This window comes from Bos indicus x Bos taurus, chromosome 11, assembly GCF_003369695.1.
Source record: "Bos indicus x Bos taurus breed Angus x Brahman F1 hybrid chromosome 11, Bos_hybrid_MaternalHap_v2.0, whole genome shotgun sequence".
Lineage (NCBI taxonomy): Eukaryota > Metazoa > Chordata > Mammalia > Artiodactyla > Bovidae > Bos > Bos indicus x Bos taurus.
Genome location: NC_040086.1, coordinates 81,284,809 through 81,300,858, shown reverse-complemented (window position 1 = coordinate 81,300,858; position 16,050 = coordinate 81,284,809).

The following is a 16,050-nucleotide window of genomic DNA, read 5'->3' as shown; positions in this document are numbered from 1 at the left end:
CAACATGCTGAAATAAAAGAACAGAATCCAGAAAGATTGCAGTCTTATTCTGGTTCTTCTGTTCTACTTGTTGAATATACTTGCAAGGGGCTTCCCAGGTAGCACAGTGGTAAAGAATCGCCTGCCAATGCAAGAGACAGGGGTTTGATCCCTGGGTAGGGAAGATCCCCTGGAGGAGGAAATGGCAACTCATTCTGGTATTCTTGCCTGGAAAAGCCCATGGACAGAGGAGCCTGACAGGCTACAGTCCATGGGATTACAAAGAGTCAGACACGACTGAGCACAGCATACTTGAAAACTTTCTTTCCTTCACTGAGCTTTAAGTGCTACAACTGCAAACTAGGGAAAATAAATCCCACCTCATATGACTATCATCAGAACTAGAAATATCTACTAAATATCTAGCATAGTGATCAGCACACATCAGGCAGTTCCTCAGTAACAGTCATTTTCTTCCCTTTGCCTGCTCCTAACCTACACACTTGGAGAAGGAAATGGCAACCCACTCCAGTGTTTTTGCCTGGAGAATCCCAGGGACAAGGGAGCCTGGTGGGCTGCCGTCTATGGGGTCACACAGAGTCGGACATGACTGAAGTGACTTAGCAGCAACCTACACTTCACCTCTACTAATTTCCCCAAAATACTCTTCCCTGTGGGGACATTTGTTTTGTCAGGAATAAAGTTCAGCTCTCCTGGGGACCCAGACCAATGAGAAAAGGCCTTACCACTCTGACCACGCAGAGAAATCAAATCTTTGTCATCACTCACAGGACAGGGAGAACACTGCAGCTTCTGAGTACAGTCTTTAGCTGTATCAGTTGACTTTCACTCCTCCAATCTTGCCTATTTCAGAAGAAGATTAAGTTATAAAATGTCAGAAGGGAAGGAGGTATCTGGGGGTCCACTAACAGCCCACTTATTGTGCTGAGCCAAAGACCCATAAGAGCAAGGGTGTCACCCAGGGCCACAAGGTGACCCACAGTAGACCTCTTACCTACCCAGCTGCCACTGCTGCCATAAGCCATCTTACAACACCCTACTGAAAATTTGGCAATCATCTTTTGTTAAGAATCCGCTACTCCCACTCATTTACAATCTGGATCCTACTTTGTCTTATAGTTTCAAGCAAAACTGTTACTAAAAGATTCAACAGACTTAGAACAGTAAGTGCATACTCGAAATAATAGTCAACATATACAAAGCACTTTTCAGAAACAATGGGTGGCTAGATCCATGTCCTGACCAAGCAGATCTGTGCTTCATCTAAATTACCTGGTAACAATTTATTATTAGCCATAGTATGGGGTGGGGTTTGTAGCTCTTTGCACTCCCTATTCTCAGGCAGGGGATTCCATCTCTGTGTCTTTCACATAAGTAATCTTCCTTAGCACAATGTCAGGGATGGGGTAATGGAGATGGGAACCACTCATTTATACTACACTGTGAATGGCATCTTTAGCAGTTGGACAGTGCACTACTCACCTCACCACACATGGTAGTCATGCTTGTCTTGAACTTCCACATTTACCCTGAAAGCCAGTAGTTCTTGGCTACTCCTACAAGTTTCTGGTTCTGATGCTCAATCAGATTACAGTTCAGCTCTCTAGTGATGTGTCTCCACTATTTATGGCTCATGGAGTTGACTGCTTTTATATATTTAAAATCACTGATCTACTGTGATAAGTGTCTAGAGTGCAAGAATAGGATGAGGTGGCTTATTTGGGAAGTCAAAGCCCCATCTTGGCTGGAAGCCAGCATTAATTTTAATAGTAAACATTTTGAAACAGCCTAAATAGTCAACATAGTTAACATGCTAACTAAATTATATTACTTTCATAGTATGGATTTTATGCAGCCTTTCAAAGTTACATTTTTGAGATGAGTTTAATAGCATTTGAGAATTCTAACATTATAATGTTAACTGAAAAAATAAGATTCTTACACTATATATACTTAATATCAAATAAGCAAAATAAGCATATAAAAAGACTGAAGGAACTAAGGTAAAACAATAACTACTATTCTCTGGATGGTGTTGTTATGTGTTGTTAAGTTGCTAAAGAGATACTTTTATAAGCTTTAAGGTTTTTAAATAATGGATATGCGTAATACTAATTAGCCGAAATCCATGACTAGTATAATAAAAGTTCATTCATTGAATTGGGCTTAGCTTGAGGAGGCAGCTTGAGAACACACTTCTATGTGTCTCTGCTTTCTGTACCCAAATCTAGGGACTCTCAGATTCAAGTGATGCTGCCAGTTGGACGGGATGGCCCTCAGGCCCCTAAGACCTTCATTCTCATGGTGATGGCCCACACTGGCCCTCCTCTTCATTAACACTCTCTGTACATCTATATGCTGCATGAGCAGCAGCTCATCTGCCCTGTTAAGAAAGCCCAGGGTTGATTTCCTGGAAGTCCTTCATTGGAAGGAAATCTCTCATTCATTTCAAATATTCATTGGAAAGATTGATGCTGAAGCTAAGGCTCCAATACTCTGGCCACCGGATGAGAAGAGCGAACTCATTGGAAAAGACCCTGATAATGAGAAAGACTGAGGGCAGGAGGAGAAGGGGACGATAGAGGATGAGATGGTTGGATGGCATCACCAACTCAGTGGACATGAGTTTGAACAAACTTTGGGAGATGGTGAAGGACAGGGAAGCTTGGAGGGCTGCAGTCTACGGGGTTGTAAAGAGTCAGACACAATCGAGCAACAGAGCAACAACCACAAAAGGAAGCCCAATATCATCTCAACCGTTACATGACAGCTTACAAGTGGTTCAAACTATCATGTACTAAACATCTAGGAGCTACTGCATACAGCAGGCATCTCATACATCTCTAAAATCTTAACCTGCTCAGTTACGGTTCTGCCTCTTCCCAGGATGAAGATAGCATGGAAAAGTAAAAAGAAGAAGCCTGATAAGGTCATAGGATTCTGTGTAGTTTTGTGTTTTTATTTTAAAACTTCTCTTTTTGTTATTAAAATGTTTGGGGCCATGAAATAAGATTTAGCATGAGTTCTTTGATTCTTTTGGTTCCCCCATAGTTTAGTCTGTGGTCAAGAGTTCCTAAGAACCCGGGCTCAAATACTGGTCTCTTCAGCCCAGGGTAGCCTTAGCAGTCACTTTGCCTCTCCAAGTCTCACATCCTTAGTTGCAAAAGAGCAATAACCATCCTGGCTTTGAAGGGTCACCATGAGTTTCTGCCACCTAGGTAAAGCCCCTTTTCCATAGCAGTTAATCAATGAGAACATGCTTTCCTTCCATCTCCCATTATAAATCCAGGTGGGTTCACAGAGTAAGTCCACATTGAGTTCCCTCAACAGAGTCTTTGCTACCACTGAAGGGCTTCCAGCCAGAATTCCGGAGTGGCTTTATGTAGATGAGCAGACACTCTTCTTATTAATGTTGCCTCCTTGAGGATGTACACTGCAGAGAATTCAAGAGCTAGGGTTGTGTGTTTCTCTATCCCGAGGTACTTTCCTCAGGACTATGCAGTCACCTTTTTTATTTCTCAGACACCTCTGCCACTTCCTTTCATCTCAGAACCCAGTAGAAGAGAGTTTGATTGGACCTGTCAGCATCTCTAAGGAGGCCACTTGAAAGTCATTTGAAGAATTCCCACACCCAGGAGCATCCCAGAGCAACTGGGAAGATCCAGGCAGCCTTGGAACTCATGGCTATATCTTTCCCCCAGATTTCTGGCTTTTTAATGAAAAAGGGCCTGGTCTCTGGGGAATTGTCAAAGGGTTTTTTCTTATATGGGTTAGTGGTCTTGCAACTAATCAAAGTAGTAGAAAATCCCACACAGACTAATTGGATAGGAGGTTCTTTTTCTGTATAGAGCATTGTCATCATTAGTTATAATACTGATAAATATAGAATATGTGGAAAATAATATCAAATACCATGGCACTAGTGGTAAAGGACTCAAATGCCAGTGCAGGAGACAGAAGAGATGAAGGTTCGATACATGGGTCTGAAAGATCCCCCAGAGGAGGGCATGGCAACCTACTCCAGTATTCTTGCCTGGAGAATCCCATGAACAGAGGAGCCTGGAAGGCTACAGTCCATAGGCTAAGTGTCGGACATGACTGAAGAGACTTAGCATGCACACGTCAAATTCTTAATATGTTCCAAGGACTCTGCTAGATGCATTACCTACCTGATACTGACCTTCTACAAGATACATATCACTGCTCTGCAAGGTAAAAATTACATGCCCCATCTATAGATGGGGAAGCAGGTTCACAGAGATTAAATGACTCCAAAGTCAACTTGACAGAGGAGCCCAGATTAAAATTTAGGTCTTTTTATTTCAAATTCCATGTTCCTAAAAAATAAATCTAACTGCCTCTCTGTAAACAGAAAGATAGTTTGAAGGAGGAGAAATATAGGCAATCTCTAATATTAAGAGCCAAGATATGGGGAGAAAAAAGTTTCTCTGGCTGATGTTGAGTTAAAAGGTTCTTGCTGGTATGAGCCACAGTTAAACCAGTACCAATTAGAGTCAAGTGTAATGAAAAATAAATACAGCTGAGCTGTTAGACCGGCCGCTATGGTCCAGCATCTGTCAGCACTTCTATTATATGCTGAGTTTTTTCAAGGAATTATAAGAGCTGTAAAAATGTGTGCTATGGTGGAACTTGGCAGAAAAAAAAGTTTCCATTTAAAGAGCTTTTCAAATATATTTTCTAAAGTTTTAAAAAATTAGGTTTGACACTTTAGTCATGAAGTTAGCAACAATTTAAATACCCAATACATTTTAGTCGACTGCTGGGATGAAAAAGTGCTCAGCATCAGGACACACGCCTCCGTGGGGCTTCCCTCTGCCTCCATCGGGGCTTCTGCCTTGGTACTTTCACCCTTGGTCATCTCACTCATCTCTGTAGTAGCTGGAAACATATACCAGGAGCAGCCTCAGTGTTCCAGAAGACAGAAGATTAGGCTGTGAGTGCATACGTGCTAAGTTGCTTCAGTAGTGTCTGATCCTTTGCAACTCCCTAATGGTAGCCTGCCAGGCTCTTCTGTCCATGGAATTTTCCAGGCGCGAATACTGCAGCCAGTTGCCATTTCTTCCTCCAGGGGATCTTCCCGACCCAGGGATTGAACCCGTGTCTCTTATATCTCCTGCGTTGGCAGGCAGGTTGTTTACCACAAGCACCACCTGGGAAGATTCAGGAGGACATGAGGACAAAGTAAAGACCTTGGTTCCTAATGCTGCAGAGCAGTTTTATCTGATGCTCTGAAATGTTCATCAGAAACCCTATCTAGACCAGAACTCAGCTTCGTTGAAGTGATCCCAGGCTGGAGGCTGACAAGCATCTTGGTGAGGGTTTGACAAAGAGGCTGGAGTTAAGGATGTGGTTTAAGAAAATGTAGGTGCTTATACAGTCTGGTTGCAGAAAAGGGAGAGTCAAAAGGTCTTATTCTGATTTTAATTACTTGGAAGCACTCTAGGCTTGAAGATAGAAGATCGTGGGGCCTTAATATAAATATTTGTGTTCCCAGAAATTTTTATGTTGAAATTCTACCCAGAAAAGTGATATTAGTAGGTGGGACCTGTGAAGGTGATTAGGTTATGAGGGTGGAGTCCTTATGAATGGGATTAGTGCCCTTCTAAGAGACCCCGTAGAGCTCCCTAGCTACCTTCCACTGTTAGGATGTGACCAAAAGTCTGAAACCCAGAAGAGGATCCTCGGCTGACCCTCTGATCTCAGACTTCTGACCTCCAGGCTATGAGAATTAGATTGCTGTTGTTAATGAGCCACTCAGTCTGTGGTGTCTGGTTAGAGCCACTGAAAGGACTGTGACACATAGAGTGGCCTCTAGCTCTGTCATCACCCTATTTTATGACAATGTGCATGCTGCCTAATCACTCCGAACCTTAGTCAATGTAATTCTCAATAGAAGTTATCATCTTTCTATAAATCTCAGCTGTGTGGGATAAAAGGTGAGTGTGTATAGAATTATTCTGTAAACTTTAAAGAGCCATGCAGATGTAATGAATGATAATCATAATGAAGCATTTGTTATCTTTTCCTAAGTTATTTTCCCAATAGCCAGACATTTTGAAAAAGAGAAACAAGGATAAGACCTGTTTTCTGCAACTAAAACCGTAAACAACAGTTGGGCTGAAGGGTATATTGACAGATGTCACAATGAAGGCAGATGAGGTTAAAGCCAGGATACAGTGGGCTGAAAACTAGCAGCCTACCCCTAGTTTCACCAGGAAAGTTCTGGGAAAAGAGTTCCTGTTAAATGCCACCCAAGAGCCTCAATTATCCACAATTTAATGGTCTTGGTGTCTCTTGTTGTAAGTTCACAACTCATGCTATAGTCTGGCCTCAGATTGTGCTTCTGCATAAATCAAATGGGGAAAGACCCACGGAAGTACAGAATACAGGTCAAGTACAGGGTCTCCCTGTGGAGCTTATTAAAATGCAGAGACTCTGTCCTTCCCACACTCTAGGCAATGGCCCTGGAATCTGACTTTCCAAGAAACTCTTCAAAGTGCTGTCTTAGAAGCAGGCTACACTTTGAGAATCACTGAATTTAGACTTCTCTGAAATGGCCACATGAACCCAAATGTCAGAGCTAGATCTCTAATATAATGTCTTCAGTTTCAGTTCAGTTCAGTTGCTCAGTCATGTCTAACTCTTTGAGACCCCATGGACTGCAGCACACCAGGCCTCCTTGTCCATCACCAACTCCCGGAGTTTACCCAAACTCATGTCCATTGAGTCGGTGATGCCATCCAACCATCTCATCCTCTGTCCTCCCCTTCTCCTCCTGCCTTTAATCTTTCCCAGTATCAGGATCTTTACAAATGAGTCAGTTCTTCACATCAGGTGGCCAAACAATTGGAGTTTCAGCTTCAACATCAGTCCTTCCAATGAACACTCAGGACTGATCTCCTTTAGGATGGACTGGCTGGATATCCTTGCAGTCCAAGGGACTCTCAAGAGTCTTCTCCAACACCACAGTCCAAAAGTATCAATTCTTGGGCACTCAACTTCCTTTATAGTCCAACTCTCATGTCCATACATGACTACTGCAAAAACCATAGCCTTGACTAGATGGACATTTGTTGGCAAAGTTATGTCTCTGCTTTTTAATATGCTGTCTAGGTTTACCGTCCTCAGTTTACTGCTGAGGGGATCTATGAACAGGAGCACTCAGTGTTCCCTGGGCACACAGTCTGCGTCAGTGCTGTGCTGGCATCAACCTCGGTGACCTCATTTAGTGTTCACGGTATGTTGGAATCCACCCACTTAAGGCATTTAGATGTATCCTGACTTGGGATCAATGCACTAACCTGCCTGTCTGCTCTAGCACCTGCTGGCTGACGTAATAAAAAGTAAAAGCAAGGAGACTGGAGCCCCCGCACTTTCTGTGGGGTTGTAAGAGTCACCTGGCAGTCATTTAACTTTGGGGATGACTTCCTCTCCCACCCTTCAGGGAGTACTTTAATGACTACCTCTGTCTTCAAGCTCCTTATATTATTCCAGCCTTTCACTCTCAGATAAAAAAAAGTCCAGCTGTATTTCTATTCTTCATTCCATTTCTTCTTTAAGAAAATTGGCAGCATAAGTCACAACCTCCCTCACTTCCCATCTGACAGTCACAAATCTGTCTACACCCATCCCCTCTCCAAATCCTCTTCTCTTGTCTCTGAGAATGGACCCCCTTTTCTACTATGTAAGGACATCCCGCTCACAGCCTTTGACTTGTGTCTTCCCACCATGTTGGTTTGTTAATTTCCCATTGCTCCCATCTGTGTCTTCAATCATCTTTACATCTCTTCTCAGATTCTCAACATGTTCAAGCCTCTTCTGTACTAAAACATAACCTCTCTTGATACTCTTTCCCCCTTCTATTCACCATGCAGTCTTGCTTCTTCACTTCCCAAACAAATTTCTTGAAAGAATAATCCGTTCTCTCTCCATTCCTGCCTCCTGTCACCCTGCTTATTTAACTTATATGCAGAATACATCATGAGAAACACTGGGCTGGATGAAGCACAAGCTGGATTCAAGATTGCTGGAAGAAATATCAATAACCTCAAATACGCAGATGACACCACCCTTATGGCAGAAAATGAAGAGGAACTAAAAAGCCTTCTGATGAAAGTGAAAGAGGAAAGTGAAAACGTTGGCTTAAAACTCAACATTCAGAAAACTAAGATCATGACATCTAGTCCCATAACTTCATGGCAAATAGATGGGGAAACAGTGGAGACAATGACTGACTTTATTTTTGGGGGGTCCAAAATCACTGCAGATGGTGACTGCAGCCATAAAATTAAAAGACGCTTGTTCCTTGGAAGGAAAGTTATGACCAACCTAGACAGCATATTAAAAGGCAGAGACATTACTTTGCCAACAAAGGTCCATCTAGTCAAGGCTGTGGTTTTTCCAGTAGTCATGTATGGATGTGAGAGTTGGACTATAAAGAAGGCTGAGTGCCAAAGAATTGATGCTTTTGAACTGTGGTGTTGGAAAAGACTTTTGCGAGTCCCTTGGACTGCAAGCAGATCCAACTAGTACATCCTAAAGGAAATCAGTCCTGAATATTTATTGGAAGGACTGATGTTGAAGCTGAAACTCCAATACTTTGGCCACCTGATGCAAAGAGCTGACTCATTTGAAAAGACCCTGATGCTGGGAAAGATTGAGGGCAGGAGGAGAAGGGGACGACAGAGGATGAGATGGTTGGATGGCATCATTGACTCAGTGTACATGGGTTTGGGTAGATTCCGGAAGTTGGTGACGGACAGGGAGGCCTGGTGTGCTACAGTCCATGGGGTCGCAGAGTCGGATGCAACTGAGAGACTGAACTGAACTGAATAACTACTCAACCTATTTGAATCTCACTTCCAGTCACTTTCCTTCAGTAAACTTTATCTTACTAAGGTTAGCAGTGATTCACTTTTGGCCAAATACGGTGAACATTTTTCTTCATTTGTAAGAAGAATTTATTTCATAATGTCTTTTTAAGAATTAATGTATAACTGTATAGGAACTACTCGGAGAAGGCAATGGCACCCCACTCTAGTACTCTTGCCTGGAAAATCCCATGGACGGAGGAGCCTGGTAGGCTGCAGTCCATGGGGTCGCTAGGAGTCGGACACGACTGAGCAACTTCACTTTCGCTTTTCACTTTCATGCATTGGAGAAGGAAATGGCAACCCACTCCAGTATTCTTGCCTGGAGAATCCCAGGGAAGGGGGAGCCTGGTGGGCTGCCGTCTCTGGAGTCGCACAGAGTCGGACACGACTGAAATGACTTAGCAGCAGTAGCAGCATAGGAACTACTGCTTGATACACAGCCTGGCACAGAATAAGCATTTAATTAATGATTTCCTTTCTCCTCTTTCTCATTATTATTGTTGTTCAGTTCAGTTCAGTTGTTCAGTCGTGTCCAACTCTTTGCGACCCCATGAACTGCAGCACACCAGGCCTCCCTATCCATGACCAACTCCCAGAGTTCACCCATACCCATATCTGTTGAGTCAGTGATGCCATCCAACCAGCTCATCCTTTGTCATCCCCTTCTCCTCCCACCTTCAATCTTTCCAAGCATCAGGGTCTTTTCAAATGAGTCAGTTCTTTGCATCAAGAGGCCAAAGTGTTGGAGTTTCATCTTCAGCATCAGTCCTTCCAATGAATGTTCAGGACTGATTTCCTTTAGGATGACTGATTCAATTTCCTTGCTGTCCAAGGGACTTTCAAGAGTCTTCTCCAACACCACAGTTCAAAAGCATCAATTCCTCAGTACTCAGCTTTAACTCATAAATTACATGATATCATATTTTCTTACCCATCATCCTCTGACTTTTCTTCCCCCCTCCCCCTCCACAGGCCTTGCTTTCTTCTCTTTCTCCAAAGATCGAAGTTTCCTAGGAGTAGAACTTTGTCCTCTTTCTCATCTCACTCTTCATGCCCCACCACCCCCCGGTGACCTCCTACATCCTCATCCTCTCAGTTGCCATCTACATGCTCAATAAATCTCATGTTTTTCTTGCAATGAGACCCACTCTGAGCCAGACATGTGGACAGGGCATGTCAGAGGTGCTCACAACCTGGCTGACCTCACTAAAGCTGCAGCCAGCTCCTCACTTGGTAGAAAAGCCTGGGGCACAGAAGCCCTGACTCCAACAGGATAGTATGTGTGTGTGTGTCTATGCATGTGTGTGTGTGTGTGTGTGTGTGTGTGTGTGTAAGGGGAAGCTCTAGGCTCTGCTGCCTTCTGTTAGAGATGGAGCACACTGGCAAAAAGGGACCTTGATCATGACTGCAAGACGGCACACAGCCGCCTGGAGAGAAAGGAAAGCCTGGGGGAGAGGGTGCTGAGGGGCACTCTGAGCCAGCATCAGGCAGAGACGATTAAGAGAACTTTCCCAATGACGTGGAGGGCCTTGGACCCTATCTGTCAGACATCATCACAGAGACCAAATGGAATTTCAAAGTCTAAGAGATGAAGTGAAAGTTTGTTTCCAACTTCAATTCAGAATGCAAATATCTTCTATGCTTAGCTTTCATCTTTCCATAAATGTGGGCAGGATGTTGGCACAGAAAAATGCCACCTCCCCAAATCTGACATAGCACAAACATGTAAATGCTCAGATTCTGGATTTAGACAGATCTAGGTTCAGACTTTGGCTCCCTTTGCTCACTGAATGCCTGTTAAATTGTTTAGCTTTTCTGAGCCTCCATCATCTGTTAACACGATGAAAACACTTGCTTCAAAGAATTTACTGCTCATTAATTCAACATTTATTGAAAGCCTAGGATGTGCACAGGTGACTCAGATGTGTCCTTGCTCTCACACTCTTCAGAGAACAGAAGAGGATGTGAGCACAGGCAAGACAGAGGAGCCGGGTTGGCTCTAATGAATATGGGAGAGAAAGAGGGCAAGGATTGTGCCCAGGCTACTGGCTTTGGAAACCGGGAAGATAATGGGATCATTCAGGGAGAGAAACAGGCTTAGTGTAGGGACTATGTCAGCTCAGTTCTGACCATAAGATGTGAGGAGTCTGTGGCGTATCCAGGTAGAGATGCTGAATGTGCAAGCAGAACAATGCCCCCAAATTCCAAGGAGGAACTCTGCAGTTAGAAACAGATCCTTGTAGTCCTTAGCACAAAGATGATCAGTGATGCCCCAGAATGGATACTAAAGTTCAGAAAGAGCATATTCAAAAAGGTTATGTGAACTCCCCAAAACACTGCCACCTGAACAAGTGCAGACAGAGGAGGAGTCACAAAAGGTCATCACACAGGTGAAAGATGGGGAACTGGAGACTGTGGGAACATAGGAACAGAAGCAAGAAGGTCACGAGTTTTGAACACATTCAAGGAAGGTAAGATGATGAAACACATCCAATGGACACAACAAAATATTCCTGGTGACTCCAGCAAGAGCCAATTCAAAGAAGTAATAAAGCTGCAAGGCCTTGCCTTTGCCAAGAGAGCTCAACATCTTCTCATAGGGCCTGGGGGCGACTGGAAGGCCTAGAGAGGTTGGTAAGTGAGTAGATAACCTGACGAGACATTGTAGTATTTTCTTTCTGGTGGTTTCTAATTTGTATGTGGCACTATGAGTGACCTATGCGAATAGCCAGGACAAGCTTGTGTGGTGGTGGGTCTGGGATAGTGAGGGGCATTTAACACGGACTCTGGAGAGGGGTATCAGCCAGGCACTGGAAGTGTGCAAGGACTTCTGCTAGCATTGCAAACTACCAGAAGGAGGCTACAGTTGGCAGTGAGGGCAACCTGCATTTTCTGTGCTCTGGCAGTGCCTCCTGGGTATGGATGCCAAGACTATGGCTGGCAAGCTGGAGTCAGGATTTTGATGTTTCCAGAAGAATCTGAAGAAAGAACAACTGAACTCAGGACAAGATGATGGATAAGGGGAAACTGAAGGGGTTAAGAAATAAGAGGTCTCAGTGAAGCCAGATAAGTGAACTGATAAAGCAGGGAGAGGAACCGAGAAAAAGCTGAAAGGATTTGGGAGACGGTGGTCAGAGACGGGCCATCTGCATTCACAGTTTCAGAGCTGGCACAGTTCCAGGTAACAGCAGGTTTCCAGGTGACGTCAAGAGAATGGATGGCTGAACTGGGGTAGGAGGAACGGTGACAGGAAGTGGGCTGATCAAGGAACCAAAAGATCATGTGTAGCTGAGGTCATTCAGGATGAGAGCTGCACTTGGGGTGGAGAGAAGCCCTGAGATTTGGGAGTCAAGATCTACGGGGGAAGGAGATTGTTCAGGAAGCTGAACAGCTGGTTCAGGAAAGTCACTATTTGTCACCCAAGTACGAGATGAGCCTGTGTGTATTTGATGGGGGCTATGCCTCAGCCCTTCGGTACCTTAGCTGTGTGCCAATCCTCACATTTCTTGTGGTGCTGGATGAACAAGATTCTTTCCACAGTCCCTGATTGTGCTGGAGCTGGAGAAGGAAACAGCTGCCCACTCCAGTATTCTGGCCTGGAAATCCCACAGACTATATAATCCATGGGGTTGCAAAGAGTCAGACATGACGGTGCGACTTTCACTTTCACTTGGGCTGATCACATCACCCACTGTCCGGGCACAGCCCATGAAGCCTTCAGGGCATCCACCTAGGGAGCCTTCGGCAGAGTCTTGTGCGGTTGGGAACCACCATCTCCTGTTCAACCAGGGCGGAGGGACAGGATGGCTTGCCAAATGCTACTACTTGGCCTTCAAGGGAGGTTTGGTTTAGACACAGAATGAGCCTGGCCATTGAAAACATCTTGGGGACTTGTTCCTGGAGACACTGGGGCAGCAGAAAATGAGATGGAGCGTTTCAAGGCCTTCAGAAGGAGTTCTACTGCCTGGCCCCACCCTGGAAGTCCATCCCCAGGTATGGCTTCTCTGTACACAGACCCCAGGCCTGGGCCTGGTTGGTGGGTGGATTCTGACAGAGGCCTCAGTTGCTCACAGATGGGGCTTAAAGTTCAAGTGATAACTGGATGGTGACTGTTTGTCTCTGGCCAACACTCGGCGCAAAAAAGGTGGCACTTTTTTCTACCAGGCAGCAAATGTGGACAAATATTAGCTCTTGGAAATAAAGGGGGGAAGTTATTCATTCACTCAGCAGCATTTTCCAAGCCATCAATCTTCCGGGGATTTCTATGGCTTTAATCATCAAGGTTGTTTATTTGGAGCAATTTCTGAGAGAATAAAAGTACCTTTGGCCTTTATCTGCTGTCATCAAAGCATCCATTAGGGGCTGGAGCGCTGTGGGGAGGCTCAAGGGATTATTCAGAGAGGTTTTCTGCAAGCACAGGAATTCTGCTTTTTCACCTCCCCAGTGTGGCAGTCGAGTCGAAACTGTAATCTGAAAGGTTGGGTTTATCGTCAGGTTTAGACCATTTGAACAGGATTTTGTTCAAGGCAGACCTACAGATAAAAGCGCTATAAGAGGCTGGGAACAAAGGCCTGTCTGCCTGAAGAAACGGTGTGGTTTCTGTCAGTCCCAGGCCTCGGTGTGCTACCCGGCACCTGTGAAATTTCAGGATGCCACCTGCAGGGCAGGGTCCCCGGAGAGAAGCGGGGTAGGGCTGACTTTTGTCCACCCTGCGGGAAGTTGACTGCTTGCTCCTCTGGGAGAGCCAGCAGTGTATGAGAGACAGCTGAGAGTGTGTGGACCTGTGCCTAAGTGTGCACACACCCACACATACCACCTGTACACACACGCCACATGCACACACACACACCACACCATACATGCACACAGTACACATGTGTATGCACACACATGTACTCTATAGATATACGTACATCCCCCACAGGTATGCATACATCACACATGCACACACCACTTGTATGTGTGTGCACACACCCTCACACACCCTCGCTACTTCAAGCCCTAACCACACAGTCTCTGGGATCTCCAGTCCCCTCCAGCTGAAACTCGGTTGGGCGCGCCCCCCTCACTCCCTCTGCTCTACCTCACTGCTTGCCCTTCCTCTGTCTTCCAGGGCAAATCTCACTTTTTCAGATCTCTCAGCCCAGCCTCAACTTAGACATGGACCCCTCCAGATGACTCCAGGGCCCCCTTTCTGGAGCTCTCCCAGGCCCTGCTCCCTCGATGGCTCACTCTGGGCTGCTAGGAACCTCTGGGGACTGGGGAACACAGGGCAGCCCCCCACTGCTCGCCCTGGGTGGGTGAGGACAGCTCTCTGCAACTTCCTCTGAGCTGCTCTCAGCATTTTGCTGTGTCAGCTGCGGCTCATGGAAAAGCCAGGTCAGCAGTCATCTGCACGGGAGCACACACGCACACACACACACACACACGCGCACACACACACCACAGAGAAGCACACACCTGCATACACACACAAACCACACACATGTACCCACACATCATACCAGACGCATACAAGATATACACAGCACACCAGATACACACTCAACATAGACACAAACACACAACATAGAGGTACACACAACATACACACACGCACCACAGAAACATCTATATTCACACATATCTCAGAAACATCCACCCATCCATCCATTCATCTATGCACACACACCCATAGACATTTTCACACACATGAACCCATGCGAGGCTTCCCTGGTGGCTCAGTCATAAAGAATCTGCCTGCAATGCAGGAGACCCGGGTTTGATTCTTGGGTTGGGAAGGTCCCCTGGAGGAAGGCATGGCAAACCCACTCCAGTATTCTTGTCTGGAGAATTCCATGGACAGAGTCTCAGTTCATGGTCACAAAGAGTTGGACACAACTGAAGCAGCTAAGCAGCAGCAGCAGCAAACCTATGCACTGAGGACATCTACACACTCACATACCACACACTCACACCACAGGGGTGTCTATACAAATATACACAGTATCGGTGCACAACAAAGACGCCTGCACATATATCTCAGAGACATCACACACCAAGCACAATACAGTGACGTGCACACGCACACATGCGCCTGCACTGTCTCCCACACAGAGAGGAAACACCCCAGCCCCTGACTATACACATAAACATGGACACACATGACCATTCACACATCCCCCGGGGGGCCCCATGAATAGACAAATCACAGGCACTTACTGGCACACACCCAGAAATGTAAACCCACATGGAGCCCCCAAGCCAGCTTGTGTCAGAAGTATTTCTGGAATGGCTCAGACCTGGAAGAGAGAAGGGCAGGTCTGTACCTGCTGGGCTCAACAGGAGAGGCAGAGGGTGTCAGAGTGGGATCTCTCAGACCCTGAAGATCACAGGACAGCAGGTGGCAGCCCCAGATTGGAAAGTGAACTTCCCTCCTGTGGATGGGCAGAGGCGCTGAGGCTGGAGATGGAAGAAGGTCATGCGCCCTGCAGGGTGGGTCTTAGCTCAGGCCCCCTTCTGCCTATCTCTGTGGCCATGAGCAAGAATCTCCCAGTTGCAAACCTCAGGGTCCCTATCTGTCAAATGGAGCTAATGTGAAAAGCAAACAGAGGACAGGGGATAAGGGTACTTGAGAGCATCGAAGCTGTGATGCTATCTTTGTTATTTTCGTGGTGGCTTCTTGTCTGAGCTGGAATGAGCAAGTCCAGGGCTCTGGCCTCCTCTTTTTTCTGCAGGGATGTGATTTGTTTCAACAGTGTTTTCAGGATAATCTATTTTCATTTTCTGGATTCACTGGGGTCCCTGAGTAAGGGGTGAGATGAAGGGTGGAGGAAACAAGGCAGATGTGGCTGGGTGGGAAGTCTGGGGGGCCAGACTCTGAATGCACAGACTCTGAGTGCTTTTGGGTGCTGGAGGCTGGTGAGGTGCCTGCCCCATCATGGACTCCGCTCTTTCCGTGGCACCCGTGTATACAGTAAAGGTGTGCTAATTTGGTTAAGGACTGATATTGATGTTGAAGCTGAAACTCCAATACTTTGGCCACCTGATGCAAAGAACTGACTCATTTGAAAAGACCCTGATACTGGGAAAGATTGAAGGCAGGAGGATAAGGGGACGACAGAGGATGAGATGTTAGATGGCATCACCGACTTGATGGACTTGAGTGTGAGCAAGC